This window comes from Mobula birostris, chromosome 18 (genome assembly GCF_030028105.1).
Source record: "Mobula birostris isolate sMobBir1 chromosome 18, sMobBir1.hap1, whole genome shotgun sequence".
Lineage (NCBI taxonomy): Eukaryota > Metazoa > Chordata > Chondrichthyes > Myliobatiformes > Myliobatidae > Mobula > Mobula birostris.
The window spans coordinates 26060464-26084507 of NC_092387.1; positions in this window are offsets into that span (position 1 = coordinate 26060464).

Below are 24044 nucleotides of genomic sequence, written 5' to 3' on the forward strand. Positions count from 1 at the left end.
TGTGTGTGGGAGGGGAAGTTGGGGAGGTGGGCTTTGGGGTCCTAAGGTTTTAACTCATTCATTCTTCGGGTCACTCCTGTTTTTGTGGGTGTCTACACAGAAAAAGGATTTCAGGATGTCTATTGTATACGTTTCTCTGACATTAAATGTACCTATTGACCTATTGAAATGTAGTAACTTAACTTTTGCTACTGGGCTCATATGTCCAGAGATGTGCATCAGAATTATTTTGTTTATTTTAATAATTAAATCAAGAATAAAGCTACCATTGGTAACTGCGAACATGAAACATAAGATATAGGAGCAGAATTAGGCCATTTGGCCTACCTAGTCATTCGTTCATGGCTGATTTTGTTTCTTAATCTCAACCTCATTCTTTTGCCTTCTCCCTGTAACCCTTAACCCCCCTACCAATCAAGAACCTTTCGATCTCTGCCTTAATTAATCCAATAATTTGGCATCCTCATCCTCCATGGCAATGGATTCTAATCTCTGCCTGAAATAATTTCCCTCATCCGGATTTGAAAGGGGAATTACTTTATTCTGAGGTTATGCCCTCAGATCCTAGACTGTCGTATTAATGGAAATGTTCTTTCCACATCCTGACTGTGTAAACTTTTTGAACTGCCTGCCATAAAACCTATCTGATTCACCATCATCCTTCATAGAAAGAAATTCAAGCAAAGATCAAAAATGCAGATGCTAGATAATGGAAACCTGAAAAAATACAGGGAAATTGCTGAAAGCACTCAGTAGATAGATAAATTGGCTAAAGAAAGGATCCAGGACCTGAATCACTGACTCTGAATTGCTGAGTTCTTTCAGCCTTTTCTGCTTTTACTTCAGTGAAGTGAATTGGCAACCTAACCGTAGTCTGGCCTCTTGGCGAAACCAGAACTACTAACACATCTGTTTGTGGTAAGGTGGGATGGGCGATAAATGCAAGCGATTCTGTAGATGCTGGAAACCCAAAGGAATAATCACAAAATGCTGGAGGAACACAGCAGATCAGGCAGTATCTGTGGAGAGAAATGAAAAGACAGCATTTTGGATCTAGGCCCTTTATCTGGACCTTTCACCAGGTAATAAATGTTATCATCGCTAGCAGCATTCACATTCCTTAAAAAGACCCATCAAAGACACATTAGAGCCTTTCCCATGAGAATATTCTCAAAAGTCGTCATGCAAAACTTCCACCCTTAAACCACATCTTGCCGTGATCCACTCTGCACTCAAGTAAGGCTTGAGTAGAGGAAGGAGGCTAGAACCTCCATTATTGAATATGTGTTCGTCCATCGCCAACGTCGATGAGGACCTGGACACCATTTGATATAAATTGAAAATTAATATAAATTGAAAATTAATCCTCTTGAACCTGCTGTGAGAGTTCATCACAAGATTGCTGAGGATACACAATTAGCTCTTCCAATAATGCATTAGCCAAGCAGATGCTTAAATAATAGCAGATGATATTTTCAAATTACATGGGTGAATAGTAACTTTACTTGGAAAATGATTCGATTCTGCTCATGTAGAACTTTAAATGTAATTGAGAAGGGAAATAATTACCATCTGTGGTATAATTAACATTTCCATCACTGACAGCGGAAGTAATGCAAAACAAACTCTGCTTATTTACCCTTGATTGGATGTTTCAGGCTGGTTGGGGAATTTAGCAATTGCAAACTTGAGGATACTATTTTTATGAGTTTTTAATTATGTGAGCTGGAGGGAGAGAATTTGTTCTCTACTGATTCATTCTCTATATATTGATTGATTTTTAAACAGCTAGGCTCTAACATAACACAAATTGGTTATATTGTGATTGATGGATTAGGAAACACTCTTTTATTACAGGTTATAGCAAGATTGTGGCTGGGAAAACCTGTTCAAATCAGTGCTTTGAAAGCAACTACAGCCTGTTTTGCTACGTCTTTCTATATTGCAAGGTCTCTTCGGAACATTTTTCCACTCTACCTTGATAAATAAACTAATTATCAATCAATGCATTATAGCTAAAACATTGCACATATTCACAGAAAACCAGCCGGCAGAAAGGGATACAGGTCCGTGTCTGGTTACAAACACCTGACACATGGGCACCCGATATGTGCGAACACAACTTTTGGAGACAGGCAGAACAATGGGGATGGATTTGCAGGCTGCTGCAGAACTGTAGGCATGTTTTGTTGGGTGGGATGGGGCATTTCCCCATGCCTTCTCTCTCCACAACAAGCAACCCCCCACCCCCCACTGAGCTACAGATGTTGGGGAGAAGATCAGAGCCGCCAAAAGTTCTGAGCATACTCACTCGCTCACTGAGTTAGTGAGCCCAGCTGGTGGCCACTCTTCTCACACCTGCTTGCTCTCTCATCACTGCTGTTGCTTCTGCGACCTTTGCCCACACACTTGTTGTTCAGACCTGACTTGCAAACAGTTTGCATCATGAACAATTCTCGGGAACGGAGCCGTGTCGTAAGCTAGGACTGCCTGAACAGTTGCATTGCCTGCAATAAACAATGATGACTTTCCAGGGGATCCAACAGAAAATATAATTCAAACATTTTCTTCCTAAATCTATCATTTCGACGTTACCCACCCTGGCAATCTGACTCACGAATACATAGAATTAACAGACACTGCTGAAGGGAATAAGGAATAAGATACAGTATCTTAACCTTATTTCTTCATCATTGCCAGTTCTCTATAATGTTCATTTTCCAACTCCTATCCCTTCCTTGAGCACAGAAATTCCAATTTATTTAGAGATACAGCATGGAACAGGCGCTTTGATAAATCAACCCACTGATTTAACCCTAGCCTAATCACAGGGCAATTTACTATGACCAATTAATCTGCCAGCCGGTACATCTTTGGACTGTGGAAGGAAACCGGAGCACCTGGAAGAAACCCACATGTTTCATGGAAAGTGCATACAAACTTTCTTACAGTGGACTTTGGACTTAAACTTCAAGCTCCAACTCCCCCAAGCTGTAATAGCATCTCACTAACCACTATGTTGCACAGAGCACTTGTGTAGAAAATTCCAGAGGGATGACCCTCCGACCGAAGAAATTTCTGGTTAATCTTTCACACCTTCCCTTCCCCTGACCTCAGAGCCTTCCCATCACCTCCCTCTAGTTCCCCACCTCCTTCTGTTTATTCCATGGCCAACTGTCCTCTCCTATCAGTTTCCTTCTTCCTCATGGCCTTTGCCTCTTCTACCTATCACCTCAACTGTTTCTCACATTATTACCCTTTTTATTCTGCATCTCCCCCTACCTTCCTGTTTCTTGCTCTCACCTATCACTGTCATCTCCTGCTCCTCCCTCTATCCCTATTCTTTTATTCTGGCATCCGCCCACTTCCTTTCCAATCCTGATGAAGGGTCTCTGCCTGAAACATTGTCCGACCTGCTGTGTTCATCCAACTCTTTGCATGTTGTACAGATTCCAACATCTGCAGTCTCTTGTGGCTCCTTATGAGAATATGCCAGGACTCGAGGGCCTGAATAAAAGGGAGAGATTTAGCAGGCTTGGACTTTGTTAGTGAACTATGTTGTCTTACAGCAGCAATAAATAAAAAATAAGAACTATAAATTACAATAAAAAGTATATATAAAAAATAAATTCAGTAGCACAAGAAGACAGAAAAAATACTGAGGTAGTGTTCAAGGGGTTGTTGAACATTCAGAAATCTGAATGGCAGAGGGGAAGAAGCTGTTCCTGAAATGATGAGTGTGTGTCTTCAGGCTCTGGAGAAGAAGAATCCCAGAGTTGTATACTCCAATAATAAATGAACCTTTGAAACTTTGAATCCTCCTTAGTGGTCACAAATTGGAGAGAGCATGTCCGGGTGATGGAGGTCTTTAATGATGGATGTCACCTTTTTGAGGCATTGCTTTTTGAAGGTGTCCTGGATGCTGGGGAGGCCTAACTAACCAGCTTCTGCAGCTTTTTCTTCTCCTGTGCAGTGGCTGCTTCATACCAGATGGTGATGCAACCAGTTGGAATGTTCTTCACAGTACATCTAGAAACTTTTGAGTGTCTTTGGCGACATACCATAAGTCCTCAATCTCTTAATGAACTAAAACTGCTGTCATGCCTTCTTTGTTAATACATTGATATGTTGGGCGCCAGATAGATCCTCAGAAAAGTTGAACCCCCCGTGGAACTTGAAACTGCTCACCCTTTCAACTTCTGATCTCTTGATGTGGACTGGTGTTAGTTTCCCTGACTTCCCCTTTCTGAAGTTCACAATTAATTCCTTGGTCTTACTGATGTTGAGTGCAAGATCTTGCTGCAACATTACTCAACCAGCTGATCTACCTCACTCCTGTGTGCCTCCTGGTCACCATCTGAAATTCTGCCAGCAATAGTTGTGTCATCAACAAATTTATTGATGGCATTTGAGCAGTGCATAGCCTCACAATTGTGGGTGTGGAGAGAGTAGAGCAATGGGCTAAGCATGCATCCTTGAGGTGAGCCAGTGTTAATTGGCAGTGAGAATGAAATGCTATTTCTGATCTGCTCAGACTGTGGTCTCCTGGTGAGGAAGTCCATGATCCAGTTACAGAGGGAGATACAAAGGCCCAGGTTTTGGATCTTGTCAATTAGAACCAGGAGTATAATTGTGTTGAGCACTGAGCTGTCGCCAATAAACGGCAGATAGACGTAGGTATTACTAGTATCTAGGTGATCCAAGGCCAAGTGGAAAGCCAGTGAGAACCATCCTCTCTTCAACCCCTTTCTTTGAGCTGAAGATAGAAAAGCCTGAAAGCATATACGTCCAGACTCAAGGACAGCTTCTACCCAGCTATTATTAGGCTATTAAATTGTTCTTTAGTATGGTTAGATGGATTAATGACCTCACAATCTACCTCATTATGATCTTGCACTTTATTATTTACCTGTATTCTACTTTTCCTGTAGCTTTTACACTATAATGTACATTATGATTGTTTTACCTTGTTCTACCTCCATGAATACAGATCCATAATTTCTTGAAAGATAGAAGGGGTTGTAACGAGCACTTTTAGCACGCTGGCCTTCACAAATCAGAGTACTGAGTACAGACGTTCTGCTGTTATGTTGAAGCTGTATAAGACATTGGTAAAGCCTAATTTGGAATATTGCATGTAATTCTGGTCACCTGGTCACCAGGAAAGATGATCAATAAGAGGGCAGAGAAAATTTACAAGGATATTGAGGGGTTTGTGGATTGAGTTATAGGGAAAAGTTAAGTTGGTTAGGACTTTATTGATAGAGCTATACAAATTTGATTGAGGTATGTATAGGATAAATGCAAGCAGGTTTTTTTTCTCCCCACTGAGGTTGCGTGAGACTAGAACTAAAAGTTACAGATTAAGGGTGAAAGGTGAAATATTTCAGAGGAACCTGAGGGGGAACTTCACTCAGAGGTGGTGCGAGTGTGGAATGAGCTGCCAGTGGAAATGGTGCATGTTTCAATGGTTTCAATGGTTTCAAAGGTTTCAAAGGTGCATTTAATGTTAGAGAAATGTATACAATATACATCCTGAAATGCTTTTTCTTCTCAACCATCCACGAAAAACAGAGAAGTGCCCCCAAAGAATGAATGAATGACAGTTAAATTTTAGAATCCCAAAGTCCTCCCCAGCTTCGCTTCCTCCCACATGTAAACAGCAGCAAGCAACAATCCCCCCTCCCACCATCAAGCATGCAGCAAAGCAACAGCAAAGACACAGACTTGCAGTACTCCAAAGACTACTCGTTCACCCAGTATTCCACATACAGCAAGCTCTCTCTCCCTCATAAGGGAGAAAGAGATGACTCCGTTTCACAGCGAGTGGGAAGACATTACAAACAACTCACTGGTTTACAATGTTAAAAATCCGTTGCTTTTTCCGAGCTCTGTGGCCAAAGATCTTAGGTCTCCAGGCACACAGCTTTGGATCTTCAGACTCCTACGACACATCGATCTCCTGCCCGGTCACTGACCTCTGATCCCCCCATAACCAGAACCACGAGATCTTGGACCACCGAAGGTGAGCGAAGCTCTTAGGCCGCGCCCTTGGCATGCCGAATAACGGCCAGTCGTGAAACCCCGAGAGCAGGTCCCATTCCCGCAAAGAACCGCAGTCAGCGTGTAACTCCAGGTCAGGGTCTTCGAAAGAACTCTGAAAAGGAAAAATAGAGATATTAAAGATAGAAATTTAGATTAGATTAGATTATGAGGACACTTAGTCCTCATTTATTGTCATTTAGAAATGCATGCATTAAGAAATGATACAATGTTCCTCCAGAATGCTATCACAGAGACACAAGACAGACCAAGACTAAAACTGACAAAAACCACGTAATTATAGCATATAGTTACAACAGTGCAAAGCAATGCCCGTAATTTGATAAAGAGCAGACCATGGGCACAGTTAAAAAAAAGTCTCAAAGTCCCGATATCCCCATCATCTCACACAGACGGTAGAAGGGAGAAATTCTCCCTGCCATGAGCCTCCAGTGCCGCAAACTTGCCAATGCAGCACCCTGGAAGCACCTGACCACAGCCGACTCTGAGTCCGTCCGAAAACTTCGAGCCTCCGACCAGCCCTCTGACACCAAGCACTGAGTGCTTTGACCCCGCCCCGGCTGCCGAGCAACAAGCAAAGCCAAGGACTTGGGGTCTTCCCCTCCCGAGATTTCAGATCACACAGTAGCAGCGGCAACGAAACAGGCATTTCAGAAGTTTCACCAGATTTTCCTCTGTGCTCTCAGGTCTGCCTCCATCAAATCAGGATTGTGCACGGCATCCTACTTGACAGATAACAAATATTCATCACCGGAGTGGCCGCTGCACGCTGCGTCACACGACCATCTTCTCCTCTCCTCAAGTAATAGAGCTGTTTGCGAAGATGCAAGTGAAGGAGATGCCGTTAGGCACCATTGATTTTCCTGAGCATGTGGGTTTGATTGTAAGAATCTTGGATAAATACATAATAGGGGGAGTATTGAGGGCTATGGTCCAGGTGCAGGTCAGTGGGATTAGGCTCTTCACATAGTTCTGGAACATTTGGACAGTGAAGATGCATATATTAGGATGCTCTTCATTGACTACAAATCAACATTCAAAACTATCATTCTATCAAAACTAGTCAATAAGCTCACAAAGACCTAGGCCTCAATACTTCCCTGTGCAACTGGATCCTCAATTTCCTCACTTCAGGACCCAGTCAGTATGCATTAACAACATTTTCTTCACAATCGCTATCAGCACTGATGAACATAAGGCTGTGTGCTTAGCCCATGCTCTACTCATTTTACACTTATGACTGTGAGACTAATTACAGCTCCAGTTTCACATTTACATTTGTTGATGACACCGTGGTTGTTGTCTGAATCAAATGTAGTGAAAAATCTGAAAATGGAGGGAGATTGAAGATCTGGTTGAATGGTACCAGGACAACAAAACTAAAGAGCTGTTTATTGACTACTGGAGGATGAAACCGGAGGTCCATGAGTCAGTCCTCATTAGGGGATTGGAGGTAGACAGCTCATTAACTTTAAGTTCCTTTGTGTTATCATTTCTCTGGTTCTGTTCTAGGACCAAAACATGTGTCATTACTTTCTTAGAACTTAGCAAAGATTTGGCATGTCGTCTAAAAGTTTGACAGACTTCTATAGATGCACAGTGGAAAGTATCCTGACTGGTTGCACAATGGAAAAACCTATGCCCAAGAACAGAAAATCCTACAAAAAGTGGTGGATACAGCCCAGTCGATCACCGGAAAAGCACTCCCCATCATCCCATCATTGAGCCTAACAAATGCTGCCAGAAGAAAGCAGCATCCAACGTCAAGGACCCCACCATCCAAACCATGTTCTCTTCTCGCTACTGCCATTGGGAATGAGCTACTAGAGCCTTAGGTTTCACACCACCAGGTTCAGGAACAGTTATTACTCTTCAACCATCGAACTCCTGAACCAGCATGGAGAACTTCACTGAGTTCTACCTTGTATTGATTCCATAACCTACGGACTCACTTCAGGGACTCTACAACTCTTGCTCTCAGTATTCTCTCTTCATTTATTATTTGTTTTTTTCCCCCTATATGCACATCTTGGCTTCTTTTGTACTTTGTTTTTTTTTGTTAGTCTTTATGTGTAGCTTTTCATTGATTCCATTATATTTCATTGTTCTACAGTGAATGCCTGCAAGAAAACAAATCTCTGGGTAGTATATGGTGACATACATACATACATATATATATATACACACACACTTTAATAATGAACTTTGAATTGTTTCTATGCTGTAGTGCTCCATGACTCTACTGTAGAATGATTTGATCTGTATGAACAGTATGCAAGACAAGTTTCTCACTGTATCTCTGACATGTGGCAATAATAAATCAATACTAATTCCAATTTGACCGTGTTAAAGATGCTACCCAAATAAAAGAGTAAAAATGCTAGGACGTCTGTTCCCTACTTTAATTACTTTATAGATTTATATGTGCACTAAGCAAAGAAATTTCCTTCCAGTGTTCCAGTATCAAGATATATTTGCACTATGGTTTATACATTCAAACTACTGTTGTAAGTGAACATGCAACAATTCAACATGCACATGTAAAGCAGTAGCCCCATCTGCTGTCCAAACAGATAAACATCATCTTCATCACTTTTTCCACGTCTGATGGATCTATGTTAATCCCTTTCCCTCTCCCTCCCCCTCGCCCTCTCCCTCTCCCTCCCCCTCTCTCCCCCCCTCCCCTACTCCCACTCCCACTCCCACTCCCACCTGATACCAGTCAACATCTTCCTGGTACCAGAAGCTACAGCCAGGATGGTGCCAATCAATGTTTGTAGCATTAACTAAACTCTGCCCTATTCCCTGCAAACAGCTTTCTTTCTCTGTATTGGTTCTAATGTGAGAAGAAAGAATCATAATTGCATTCATCCAGTTTCTGCCATTTCCATGAAGTCTAACGTCAATTCATTAGCCAATCCTTTCCATTTTTTCTTCAAGGGTTTAATAAAGCTCTACTTGAGGAAAATGAGCAGGAAAAAAATGGGAATTCCATTTGAATACAAATGTAGAATAGCTGCTTTCAAAACTTGGGATATCTTCCCTCAGTCTTATATGAAGACTGTGTGCATATATCTAGTCTGTAATTTTAATACTGTACTGTACTGGCTACAAAGTGTGTGTTCGTGATCTTCCACTGCTCTAGCCCGTCCACTTCAAGGTTCAACATGCTGTGTATTCAGAGATGCACTTCTGCAAACCACTGTTGTAATATATGGTTATTTGAGTTAATATTCCCTTCTTGTCAGCTTGAATCAGTCTGGCTATTCTCCTCCGACCTCTCTCATTAACAAAGCATTTTATTTCCCATAGACTTCTACTCACTGGTTATTTTTGGTCTCTTGCACCATCCTCTGTTAACTCTAGAAACTAGTATGCATGAAAACCACAGGAGATCAGCAGTTTCTGAGGTACTCAGACCACCCTGTCTGGCACCAACAATCATTCCATGGTCTAGATCACTTAGATCACATTTCTTCCCTATTCTGATGTTTGGTCTGAAGAACAACTGAACCTCTTCACCACATCTGCATGCTTTTATACATTGAGTTGCTGCTACATGATTGTCTGATTAGATATTTGCATTAATGAACAGGTGTAAAGGTGTACCTAATAAAGTGTCCACTGAGTATATATGTATATATAATATATGTTTTATTAACTATATAAGAATAGAAAATATATAATCTTCATTTCCATTTAATTGAGCAGTGTTATTATACTTCAAGCAGCTATTCAACTATGGAAATGTTACAAACAATGAAAACTGGTGGACTGACAATGAATTATTGACCATTTCGAAGTGCACAGAATCTGTATTTGCCTCTCTGGAATAGAGAAGGATTGTAAAGGGTTGATGGCAAAAAACAGGCTTGTCAAGCTGTCTAAGAAATAACATGTTGTACAAATTTGCTCGTGTCCTTCTATAAATTATTCCCAAGCTCACACTTAAATTGCTCATGCAATCAGCTCCCCCTTTCCAGTCCAGACAGTGACGGCAACTATTTATTCCATACATTTACTACTGTCTGGACAGATAACTTTCTCTTTGCTCTCTAGCTAAGCTTGGTCTAACGCCTTCAGACTGGCATTCTCACTGTGTTTCAGTATGTGTGACAATAATAAACCTTTTCGCAATGTAACAACACTTATTGTCACATGAACCAAAATACTGTGAAAGGTTTTAGTTTGCAAACCATACCGACATTCTAGACTCAAGTACATCAATAGTGCAAAAATGAAACATAAAAACATATGGAATATAGTGTTAACAGTTACAGAGAAGGCACAGAAATGCTGACAAAAAAAATGTGTATAGGCCACACTGAGGTGGATTGAGAGATCAAGTACTCTTTAACATATACAGTGCCTATAAAAAGTATTCCCCCCCCCCAGAAGCTTTCATGTTATATTGTTTTACAACATTGAATCACAGTGGATTTAATTTGGCTTTTTTAACATTGATTAACAGAAAATGACTCTTTCATGCTAAAGTGGAAACATCTCTACAAAGTGATCGAAAATAATTACAAATACAAAACATAAAATAATTGATCGCATAAGTATTCACCCCCCCCCTTTAATATGTCACACCAAATCATCACTGGTGCAGCCAAAAGATTTTAGAAGTCATATAATTAGTGAAATGGAGATCTGTTTTTGGAGACCTGTGTGCAGTCAAGGTGTTTCAATTGATTGTAGTAAAAATACACCTATACCTGGAAGGTCCAACTTCCGATGAGTCAGTGCCCTGGCAAAAACTACACCACGAAGACAAAAGAACACACCAAGTAACCCTGCAAAAAGGTTACTGAAAAACACAAGTCAGGAGACGGATACAGGAAAATTTCCAAGTCACTCAATATCCCTTGGAGTACAGTTAAGTCAATCATCAAGGAATGGAAAGAATATGGCTCAGCTGTAAATCTGCCTAGAACAAGCCATCCTCAAAAACTGAGTCACAGTGCAAGAAGGGGACTAGGGAGGAAGGCCACCAGGAGATCTATGACAATGAGCTTCAGTGGCTGAGGTGAGAGAGACTGCGCATACAACAACTGTTGCCTGGGTGCTACACCAATTGCAGCTTTATGGGAGAGTGGGAAAGAGAAGCCACTGTTGAAAAAAAGTCACGTAAAACTTTGCTTAGAGTTTGCCAGAAGGCATTTGGGTGATTCAGCAGGCAGGTGGAAGAAGCTTCTATGATCTGATGAAACGAAAATTAAGCTTTTTGGCCATCAGATTAAATGCTATGCACATCATGAAAATCACACTGTCCCTACCATGAAGCATGGTGGTGGCTGCATCATGCTGTGGGTATGCTTCACTGCAGCAGGCCCTGGAAGACTTGTGTAGGTAGAGGGTAAAATGATTTAGCAAAATACAGGGAGTTCCTGGAAGAAAACCTAATACCGTCTGCAAGAGAACTTCGACTTTGGAGATTTGTTTTCCACCAAGACAGTGACCCCAAGCATAAGCTACATAGCTGGATCAGGAATGGCTTAAAAACAACAAAGTTAACGTCCTGGAGTGGACACGTCAGAGTCTGGACTTCAATCTAATTAAGAATTTGTGGCTGGACTTGAAAAGGGCTGTTCACTCACGACCCCCATGCAATCTGACAGAGCTTGAGCAGTTTTGTGAAGAAGAATGGGGAAAGTTGCAGTGTCCAGCTGATAGAGACCTAGCCACACAGACTCAAGGCTGTAATTACTGCAAAAGGTGCATCTACTAAATACTGACAAGAAGGGGGTGCATACTTATGCAATAAATTATTTTGTGTTTTATATTTGTTATTAATTTAGATCACTTTGTAGGGACCTGCTTTCACTTTGACACAAAAGAGTCTTTTTCTGTTGATCAGTGTCAAAAAAAAAGCCAAATTAAATTCTCTGTAATTTAATGTTATAAAACAAGAAAACATGGAAACTTCCAAGGGGGCTGAATACTTTTTATAGGCACTGTAAAATGTCTATTCAAGAATCCAATAACACCAGAACAAAACCTGCTCTTGAGACTAGTGTTATATGGTCTTGCTTTTGCATCTTCCGCCTGATGGAAAGGAGAATGACAGAGGCAGGAAGGTTCCATGATTTTGTTGGCTGCTTTCCTGAGACAGCAGGAAGTGTAGACAGAGTCCACAGAGGGAAAGCTGGTTTCCATGATGAGCTGATCTGCAATCGCAGCTTCTTGCAATTTTTTGTGGTCTTGGGCAGAGCAATTTCCATACCAAACTGTGATGCACCTAACAGTCCCTCTATGAAAATTTGGTGAGGTCATCAGGGACATGCCCAGCATCATTAGGATTCTGAGGAATTAGAGGTGCTGGTGTGCTTTCCTGGCCATAGGATCTCCATAGCTGGATCAGGACAATATGTTCATGGCATTTACACCTAGGAACTTGAAGTTTTCAATCACCTCCACCTCAGAACCATTGATAAAATACGTACTCCACTTCCTGGTCAATGATCAGTTCCTTTGTTTTGATGACATCGTCGGTCAAGCTTATTCAAGTCAGGCAATATTACTTCCAAAGTCAAAATAAAATTTTATTATCGGAGTACATATCTATTACCATTCATTTTCTTGCAGGCAATTGCAAAAAGTATAGAATTTATTAAAAATTATACATAAACAATGACTGTCAAACAACCAATGTGCAAGACGAATTGTGTTAATACCGAAATTGCTGAGAATATGAGTTTAGAGTTCTTGAAAGTGAGTCCGTAGGTTGTAGAATCAGTTCAGAGTTGTGATGAGTGTAAGTTATCCACACTGGTTCAGGAATCTGATGATTGTTGGGTAGTAACTATTTCTGAACCTGGTGGTGTGGGACCTAAAGCTTCTGTATCTCTTTCCTGATGGTAGAAGCGAGAAGCAAGCATGGCATCGATAGAGGGGTTGATAATGGATGCTGCTTTCATGTGGCAATCTCCATATAAATATGCACCTTAACGGAGAGGACTTTACCAGTGATGGACTGAGCTGTATCAACCACTTTCTGTTGACTTTTCCATTCCTGGGCATTGATGTTTCCATACCAGGCCTTAATAAAGCCAGTTAGAATACCCTCCACTGTGCAGTTGTTGAAGTTTGTCAAAGTTTTTGGTGACATGCTGAATCTATGCAAACTTCTAAGAAAGTAGAGGCACTGTAATGCCTCCTTTGTGATGGCACTTAAAATGCTGGTACCCAGGAGAAATCATCTGGTAAGGAACTTAAAGCTGCTGACCCTCTCCACCTTTGATCCCCTAATGAGGATTGGATCATGGACCTTCAGTCCTTCTGAAGGGTTTCGGCCTAAAACATTGGCTGCACTTTTTTCCACAGATGCTGCCTGGCCTGCTGAGTTTCTCCAGCATTTTGTGTGTGTTGTTCAGATTTCCAGCATCTGCAGTTTTTCTCTTGCCACCAGCTTCTTCCTCCTGTAGTCAATAATCAGCTGTTTGGTTTTGCTGACATTGTGTCTTCCTCCTATATGACAAGCTACTCTGTTAAGCTATTCTGCCACTGCTCATTAATGCAAGGTATTAGTAGCTAAACAAATCAGAATGAACGAACAGAGAAAATTTACAAGGACCTTTCCAGTGCATGGGGACCTAAGTTATGGGGAAAGTTTGAATAGGTTAGAACTTCATTCCCCGGAACGTAGGCAAATGAGGGGAGATTTGATAGAAGTATACAAAATTATGAGAGGTATGGATAGGGTAATTGCAAGCAGGCTTTTTCCACTGAGGTTAGCTGAGACTAGAACTAGCGAGCATGGGTTGAAGGTGAAAAGCTTAAGGGGAAGATGAGGAGGAATTTCTTCACGCAGAGTTGGAGCAAGCTGTCAGCGGAAGTGTGGATGAGAGTTTGATTTCATCATTTACAAGATGTTTAGAGGAGTACATGGATAGGAAGAGCTTGGAGGTGTAGTCCAAATACAGGTTAATGGGAGTAGTGTGGCATGGACTAGATGGGCCGAAGGGTCTGATTCTGTACTGTAGTGCTCTATGGCTTTAGCTGAAGAAGTGAATAATAGTGTACGTACTACACAGAACCCTGTTATTTGGCTCATTGCTACCATGCTGGCCCTTTGAACTGACCAATTGAATTGATCCTATTCTCCTGTTCTTGGTCTGCAACCCTTGCGATCAGAGCACGTAGCCAATTACTTTTTGAAGGTGATTGCTGAGCCTGGTTCCAGGCAATGCATAGCAGATCACAAAAATGTAGAGCAAACATTTATCTTCAATTACATTGCAAATATTCCCCGTTGCCATTCCAGGAAAGCTATTTCAATGACCACCTAACCAATGATCCGTTCATGAGTATGTGCTGACGGAATTATCTGTTGAATCCCAAACTCTTACTGAAGTGAAGCAATGTGGAAACTTTCCTGTCCAGGGAGTTTCAACCACTTAGTTTCAGTGTCGGTCAAACACAAGTTCTCAGTACAGGCTGCATTCACAACAGTATCATGGGCACCTTTGTTCTTCTGCCTCCTTGTTCGTCTTAAATGTCCCAGTTGTCCAAACCCCAAGGAATCTACAGAGGGTGAAAATTTATTGTGATTGGTAATTCATACTTTGTTTAGTTAGTTATTTATTGTTAGAGATACAGCACAGTAACAGGTCCTCCCGACCCACAAGTCTGCGCTGCCTAGTTATACTCATGTGACCAATGTGGGAAGAAACCAGAGCACCTGGAGGAGATGCGGTCAGAGGGAGAATGTACAAATCCCTCACAGACAGTGGTGGGAATTGCTGCCACGTTGATATGTATTTGTTATTGTTATATATTATTAATCTAACCCCCAGATTTGGTGGAGCAACACACATCAAAGTTGCTGGTGAACGCAGCAGGCCAGGCAGCATCTCTAGGAAGAGGTACAGTCGACGTTTCAGGCCGAGACCCTTCGTCAGGACTGAAACGGGTCTCGGCCTGAAACGTCGACTGTACCTCTTCCTAGAGATGCTGCCTGGCCTGCTGCGTTCACCAGCAACTTTGATGTGTGTCGCTTGAATTTCCAGCATCTGCAGAATTCCTGTTGCCCAGGTTTGGTGGACTGTGTTAGTCTAGGGAAAGATACTCTCCAGCCCGCCAAACTTGTGAAATCTCATTTGTGTGGATGTTGTGCGATGTTTTCCCGTTACAAATCGGAAGTAACATGAATTAACAAACAGTACACCATATGCAATTAAACGATATAGCTTCATAATTCTTAATTGGACTAGAGGGCTAGTGAAGAAAACAAAAAGAAGAGGGCCAATTTTAAAGAAACAGTCTAATGTGCACGCTGGAGCTCACGCTTTTCCCGTCCGTTCATTCTCCATCAATTTCCCCCGGGCATTGTCAAGTCCAGACCCCATTCCAAGTCCACTCCATTCTGCAGCCTACAACCTCTCCATTCTGGCCTCCTCGCTCCATCTTCCGCTAAACAAAAGCCCACAAATCCCTCGCTCTCGGGCACACAAGAAAGAAAAAATACTTCCCTCATTGTACGCCACACATTCCAAAGCCCCGTTATCTCTAGTCATAACCCAAACACACTGCTGCTACAGAGAAACCATTGTATTTACAGTGAAACCTTTCCCAGAGCATTACATTAATAATATTATACATTATTAATAAAATATGTTTATAATAACATTATTAAATACAATGTTATTAAATACAATAAATGTGTTATACTATACAGTATAGTACACATTGAGATAGTACAAAGGAAAACAGTATCAGCATACAGAATATAGTGTTATGCTTACAGAGAAAGTGCAGTCCAGGTAGGCAAATAAAGTGCAAGGTCCATTATGAGGTAGATTTAAGGATCAAAAGTTAATCTTTATCATAAGAGCAAGAAATTCCGCAGGTGCTGGAAATCTTAAGCCACACATACAAAAAATGCTGGAGGAAATCAGCAAATCAGGCGAGTAGTAAACAGGTGACATTTTAGGCTGAGACTTAATCAGATGAGATCTTTTCAAGAGTCTGATAACAGCAGGAGGAGTGGAAGGGCATGGCTAAAGTAACTTGTATATCCTCAAAACAATGTAATCTCCTGGGATAGTGTTCTACCAAAACTCCAGAGACTGTACAGGATAACAAACCACCATATTGTTTCATCTACCACCCTGCAGGTACAGAACTAACGGTCATCTACTGGTGGGAAGGTAATCTGATTGGCAGAGTGGCCCATCAATCACTAAGATGGCCACCTCCCAGTCAACTCCAGACAAAACTGGACTCTCATTCCCATTTCCACCCAGGTCCGACCACTCACCAATGCTTTTGTATACATAAAACAGCAGGACTCCTTATGCCTGCTTTGTTATTCAATATGATCCTGACTAGTCTACCTAGACCTCACCTCCTCCTCTGTGCCAGACTCCCAGAACCTTTAATTCCCTGTTGTTTAAAAAGAGAATCTACGTCCTCTTTAAATGCTTCTAAGGACATAACCTTCACAACACTCCAGGAAAGAGAATTCAAGAGATTCACCAGATATTTGTAATAATGAGCAGAAGTACATGTGTCCCCAATAAAGTGGCCACAGAGTGTATCTCCTTGTCTGGGATAAATGAGGGGACATGCACTAAAAACTTTAATAAATGAACAAAATATTCAATTAGGTAACACATACAAAATTCTAGAGGAACTCAACAGGTTGGGCAGCATCTATAGAAAGGAATAAAGGGTCAACTTTTCAGGCCAAGACTCTTCACCAGGACTGGAAAGGAAGGGGGAAGAAGCCAGAACAAGAGGGTTGGGGGAAGGAAAGGAGTACAGTCTGCAGGTGATAGGTGAGACCAGGTGAGGGGTAAGGTGGTGGGTGGGGGATGGAGGAGGAAGTGAGAAGCATGGAGGTGGAAAAGGTAAAGTGCTGAAGAAAGAATCTGATAGGAGGGGAGAGTTGACCATGGGAGAAAGGGAAGGAGTGAGATGAGTGATGGGCAGGTGAGGAGAAGGGTAGAGGTAATAAAGGAACCAGAATGAGGAATGCAAAAGAAGGGAAGGGGGAGGGTTAATCCAATTGGAATTTGGGGAAATCTATGTTCAATCTGTCAGGTTGGAGGCCAGCTGAAAAGAATATGAGGTGTTACTTTCAATGTTGGGTTCAAGCTTTTAGTAGTTTTGGGGGTGAAACACTTTCACCATGTGAGTCCAGTAATTAATTGAAATGTTCTTTTGAAGGAAGTAGTGTAATGGAGAGGTAGAGTACAGAAACAGGCCCTTCAGCCCATTGAGATCATGCTGAATATTTACACTAATTCTTTATTAATTTCAACAGCACAAGAGATTCTGCAGATGCTCGCAATCTTGAGGAACAACCACAAAATGCTGGAGGAACTCTGCAGGTCAGGCAGCATCTACTGAAGGGAATAAACAGATGAAGTTTCAGGCTGACAGCCTTCATGAGGAATGATGAATTGCCTCTTTTTTTTCATCCTCGCAGTTGTGACTGCTAAACTGAGTCACCAGAGACACTAATGCTGCTGATTTTTATTTATCACAGCAGATCTTCTGGAGAGAATCAAGCTCCCCCTCCTGACATAATGTTTTATTCTTTTTGAACACACAGACAACAATAAGCGATTAACTGTAGTTTCAATGGCTATAATCATCTACTTAACTTTAACATTTTGAATATAGATGGAATTGCATATTTCACATACAAAATGCTGGAGGAACTCAACAGATTAGACACCATCTATGGAATGAAACGAACAGTTGAATTTTCATTCTGAGACACTATCAGGACTGCAAAGAAAGAGGAAGAAGCCAGAGTAAGAAGGTGTGGGAGGAGAAGAAGTATACACTGCCAGGTGAAAAGGTGGGGATGGGGGGATTAAAGGAGAAACTGGGAGCTGATAGGTGGCAGAGGTAAAGATCTGAAGAAGAAGGAATCTGATAGGAGAGGAGAGTAGACCATGCAGGAAAGGGAAGGAAGAGGGGCACCAGAGGAAGATGACGTGCAGGTGAGGAGAAGAGAAAGGGTAAGAGTGGAGTAAGAATGGGGAATAAGAAAAGAGAGAAAGAGGAGAGCGGAAAAATTATTGGTAGTTAGAGAGATCAATGATTGTGTCATCAGGTTGGAAGTTACTTAGAGGGAATATGAGGTGTTGCTCTCAAACCTAAAGTAACCTCAGTGTAGCTGTAGGGGAGGCCATGGACTGCCATGTCAGAATTGGAATGGGAAGTTGAATTGAAATGAGCGGCCACTAGGAAATCCCACCTTTTGTGGCGAATGGAGCAAAGGTGCTCAAAGAAGTGGTCCCTCAATCTACCCTGAGTCTCACCAGAGTAGCGGGGACTTCAGAGGAAGCATTGGATACAGTAGCTAATCCCAACAGACTTACAGGTGTAGTATTGCCTCTCCTGGATCAATAATTTGGTGTCCCGCTTGCAAAGATAAGTGCTGGAAAGGAGATCGGTGGGGAGAATTGATTGGACAGGAGTCAAGTAGACAATGGAAAGATGTGTTTGGTGGTAGGATCCCATTGAAGATAGCGGAAGTTGCAGAGAAGTTGTGCTGGATACAGAGGCTCATGGCGTAGTAAGCAAGGACAAGAGAATGTTATGGCTGGTATGGTGGTGGAAAGATGGGGTGAGGATGGATGTCCAGAAAATGTAGATGCAGGTGAGAGCAGCATCAATAGTAGAAGAAGGGAAACCACCTTTCGTTGAAAAAGGAGGACACCTTAGATATTCTGGAATGGAACACTTCATCCTGAGGACAGACACAGTGGAGACGGAGGAACAGAGAGAAGAAAATAGCATTCTAACAAGTGACAGGGTGGGAAGAGGTATGGTCAAGATAGCTGTGAGAGTCAGTAGGTGTATAAAAGATATCAGTAGGCAGTCTAACTTCATGAATGGAGATTGAGAAAGGGGGAGGGGAGAAGTCTCAGAGATGGACCAAGTAAATTTGAGGGCAGGGTGGAGGTTGGAGGCAAAGTTGATGAAATTGAAGAGCTCTGCATGGGTGTAGGAAGCAGTTATCAACGTAGCACAGAAAGAGTTGGGGAGTGTTAGGTATAGGCTTGGAACATAGACCGTTCCATGTATCCAATGAAAATGCAGGCATTGCTGGGAGCTATATGGGTGCCCACGGCTACTACTTGAGTTTGGAAAAAAGAAGAAATGTTGAGAGTGAGAACCAGTTCCACTAGACAGAGGAGGAGGGTGGTGATGGACAGGAACCAGTTTCCCCACATTCCCCTCTCAACTGGACTCACCTATCACATGCTAGCTTTTACTCCTGCACCCCCCACCCCCACCATCTTATTCTGGCTTCTTTCCCTTTTCTTTCCAGTCCTGATTAAGATCCTCAGCCTGAAATGTCAACTGTTTATTCCCTTCACAGATGCTGTGTTCCACCTGTGCTGCTCCGGATTTCCAGAATCTCCAAAATCTCAAACGAGGAAATCTGCAGATGCTAGATTTCAGGTTTTGGCCCGAAACGTCGACTGTACTCTTTTCCTAGATGCTGCCTGGCCTGCTGAGTTCCTCCAGCATTTTGTGTGTGTTGATCTGCAAAATCTCTTGTCTTTATGAGGTGGACTTACAAGTTTACAATCGTAGCACATCCCTGCCAGCAGAATCCCTTTGAATATTCAATACTTTGATTCTCAGCATACCCTGAATTAAGCTTTTGGCTAATCGGGACACTTCTGAGCACAAACTCCAGACATCCAAAGTGTTACCTTGTGAGGGATGGCTTCAGTATACAAAATGAGCCAGAATATTAAGTGAGCCAGCAGAACTGCTCTTAGCTAGATCACAAGTGGGAGGGACATGGCTTTAACAATGTGTTAATACAACAGGTGGCCACTTAATGCCTTCCCTGATCTCACACCAAAGTTTTCAGTGACACCAGTTCACATGAACATGCATGAACACAAGAGTTTCTGCAGATGCTGGAAATCCAGAGTAACACACGCAAAATGCTGAAGGAACTCAGCAGGTCAGGTAACATCGAAGGAAAAGATTAAGTCCCGATGAAGGGTCTCAGTCTGAAATATCGAGTCTTTATTCCTGTCCGTAGATGCTGCCTGATCTGCTGAGTTCCTCCAGCATGTTGTGTACATCAATATGAACATTCTTCTGTTGTTTTCCCACGTAGCTTCAATGAGGCAGAATCAGAATGTCCCACACCCAGTGATTTACTTCAATGGCCTTAAAGTATCAGGGAAGTTAAATTGTAAACATGTTTTATTTTGTGAAGACTGGTTCCTATTTTAATTAATGTTTTCTGTCCATAATTCATAACTCCAGAAAGATGTCTAACACTCTCCATGTTCTCTTCAACCTTCCCCAGATCCTACCTCTCAAATTTAACAATTCATGATAGACAATTTTTCTGCATGTCCTTGGAGCTGTAGGATGAAACTAGAGCTGCCGGAGGAAACCCATGTGGTGACAGGGAGAACGTGCACACTTCACACAGACAGTACTGGAGGTCAGGATCCAACTTGGGTCTGCAGTACTGTCAGGAAGCAGTACCCCTGGTTTAGGATATGTTGTGTACGTTGTATGCCCTGATAAGGGGTCTTGGCCCAAAACGTCGACTGCTAATTCACATCCGTAGGTGCTGCCTGACCTTCTGAGCTCCTCCTGCGTATTGTGTGTATTGCTCTAGATTTCCAGCATCTGCAGTAAGTCCCTCTAGTGCCGATGTTATATGTGTGTTGTGTACTATAGCGGGTGACAAAAAAAAGTCAGGCTGCTTTGCTGACAGCAGCGCATCCCTTCCCGATGAGTTTAACGCGTTCTATACATGTTTTGAACGGTAGGCAATGGGTATGTCACCACCCACCCTGACACTCTTTAGGGTACCTGGACCTACATTCACCATCGTGGATGCCGTCCATCAGAGTGTGAATCTGCAGAGAGCATCAGACCCAATAATTGTCCCCTGGCCAGGTGCTTAGATTCTGTGCGATCAGCTGGCAAGGATATTTTCAGACGTTTTTAGCCTCTCCCTGCTTCAGCTGTGGTTCTCTCCTGCATTAAGAAGACTGCTATCATCCCAGTACCCAAAAGAAAACAAGGTAAGGTGCCTTAATGACTACCAAACTGTGCCTCTAACATCCACCATCATGAAGTGCTTCAAGAGGCAGGTCATGGCACGCATCAACTCCAGCCTCCCAGACAACCTCAACACACTGCAATCTGTCTATTGCTGAATTAAGCCTACAGTGGATGCCAACTACACTCAAATCGAGAGGATCTGGACAGTAAAGACATCTATGTTAAACTATTGCTTATTAACTACAGCTCTGCCTTCAATATTATTATTCCAAGCAAACTCATCACCAAACTCCAGATGCTGGGAGTTAATGCCTCCTTCTGCAACTGGATCCTTGACTTTCTGACTAACAGAACACAGTCAGTAGGAATCAGCAGCAACAGCTCGGCCACGGTTATTTTAAAAACAAATGGGTGGGACACCTACCTACGTCATTCTTACATCACTCACCCTCCCCTCACCTTCTCGTTCTGGCTCTGCCCCCTTGTTTTTCAGTTCTGATGAAGGGCCTTGGACAGAAACATCGACTGTTTATTCCCCTCCATTGGTGCTGCATGGCCTTTTGAGTTCCTCCAGAATCTTGTCTGTGTTGCCTAACGCAAAAGATGATGTAAGGACTGAGGTCACAGATCATCAGTAAACATTGAGCAGAAGAATGATTCAAGGGTTTAATAGGCTCCTCTTGGGTTTAAATTCTTCCTGCAGTCAATTGCTCATAGTCTATCCAAGAAGAGAAACAAAACTCAGTCAGTCAGGTCTGACATTTCACACACTCATCTCCACATCATGTGATTATTATACCCCAAGGAGATGTTGTTCAGCAGTGACATGCCTGGATAAATATAAATCAGCAGAGTGATTGAGAGCCCATCATTATACCAATGCAGGGCCATGAAACTAGGAGCTCACGAAGAATATAAATAAGATATTATTTTTCCCTAAAACAGAAAGAACATAGAACATGATATTCTGATTCTATGCCTTTATTGACTTGTTAATGCAGGGAATGGTCACATAATACCTTCCCCGATCTCATTCTGGAGTTTTCAATGATCACTGATTAACAAAACCATTTATCTACTCCTCAAAGTTAATGTATTATACCAGTATGTATATGTTACCATATACAACCCTGAGGGCATACTGAATCAACCCCTAGAATAATAACCATAAGAGAATCAATGAAAGACCACGCCATCTTAGCTGTTCACCAAGTGTGCAGAAGACAACAAACTGAGCAAATACAAAAGGTAAAAAAATAAATAAATAATGAATAAATATCGAGAACATGAGATGAAGAATCCTTTAAGTTGAGTCCGTAGGTTGTGGGAATAATTCAATGATGAGGTAAGTCAAGCTGAGTGAAGTTTTTCCCTTTGGTTCAAGAGCCTGATGGTTGAGGGATAAAGGCTGTCCCTGAACCTAGTGGTGTGAGCCCTGAGGCTCCTGTACTTTCTTCCTGATGGCAGCAGTGAGAAGAGAGCATGACCTGGGTGGTAGGGTCCCTGATAATGGATGCTGCTTTGCTGTGACAGTGTTTCGTGTAGATGTGGTCAATGGTGGGGAGCGCTTTACCTATGGTGGACTGGGATGAACCAATATGTCTTGTAAGATTCTCCATCCAAAGACATAGGTGTTTCCATACCCAACTGTGATGCAGCCTGTCAATATATTCTCCACTGCAGTGAGGTTTGACGAAGTTTTAGATGTCATGCCAAATCATGTCCTGTCTTCCCCTGTGTAGCTTTACACTTATGACTGTGATGCTAAGCACAGCTCCAATGTCATACTCAAGTTTGCTGACGACACCACTGCCGTTGCCCGAATCGAAGTGGTGACGAATCAGCTGACAGCAGACAGGAGGGAGATCTCCACCTGATGAATCAGCAAACAGGAGGAAATTCTGGCTGAGTAGTGCTACTACAATAACCTCTTATTCAATGTCAGCAAGATCAAAGAGCTGAATTTTGACTTAGAAACATAGAAACCCTACAGCACCATACAGGCCCTGTGGTCCACAAAGCTGAGCCAAACATGTCCTTACCTTAGAAATTGCCTAGGGTTACCCAAAGCCCTCTATTTATCTAAGTTCCATGTACCTATTCAGGAGTCTTTTAAAAGACCCTATCGTATCAATCTCTATCACTGCCGCCAGCAGCCCATTCCACGCACTCACCACTCTCTGCGTAAAAAACTTAACCCTGGCATCTCCTTTGTACCTACTTCCAAGCACCTTAAAACAGTGCCCTCTTGTGCTAGCCATTTCAGCCCTGGGAAAAAGCCTCTGACTATCCACACGATCAATGCCTCTCATCATCTTATACACCTCTATCAGGTCACCTCTCATCCTCTGTTGCTCCAAGGAGAAAAGATAAAGTTCACTCAACCTACTCTCATAAGGCATGCTCCTCAATCCAGACAACATCCTTGTAGCTCTCCTCTGCACCCTTTCTATGGTTTCCACATCCTTCCTGTAGTGAGGTGACCAGAACTGAGCACAGTACTCCAAGTGGGGTCTGACGAGGGTTCTATATAGCTGCACTCTCGGTTCCTAAACTCAATCCCACAATTGATGAAGGCCAATGCACCGTATGCCTTCTTAACCACAGTGTCAACCTATGCAGCAGCTTTGAGCGTCCTATGGACTTGAACCCCAAGATCCCTCTGATCCTCCACACTGCCAAGACTCTTACCATTAATACTATATTCTGCCATCATATTTGACCTACCAAAATGAACCACTTCACACTTATCTGGGTTGTAATCCAGCTGCCACTTCTCAGCCTAGTTTTGCATCCTATCAATGTTCCGCTGCAACCTCTGACAGCCCTCCACACTATCCACAACACCTCCAAACTTTGTGTCATCAGCAAATTTACTAACCCATCCCTCCACTTCCTTATCCAGGTCATTTATCATGAAGAGTAGGGGCCCCAGAACAGATCACTGAGGCACGCCACTGGTCACCAAC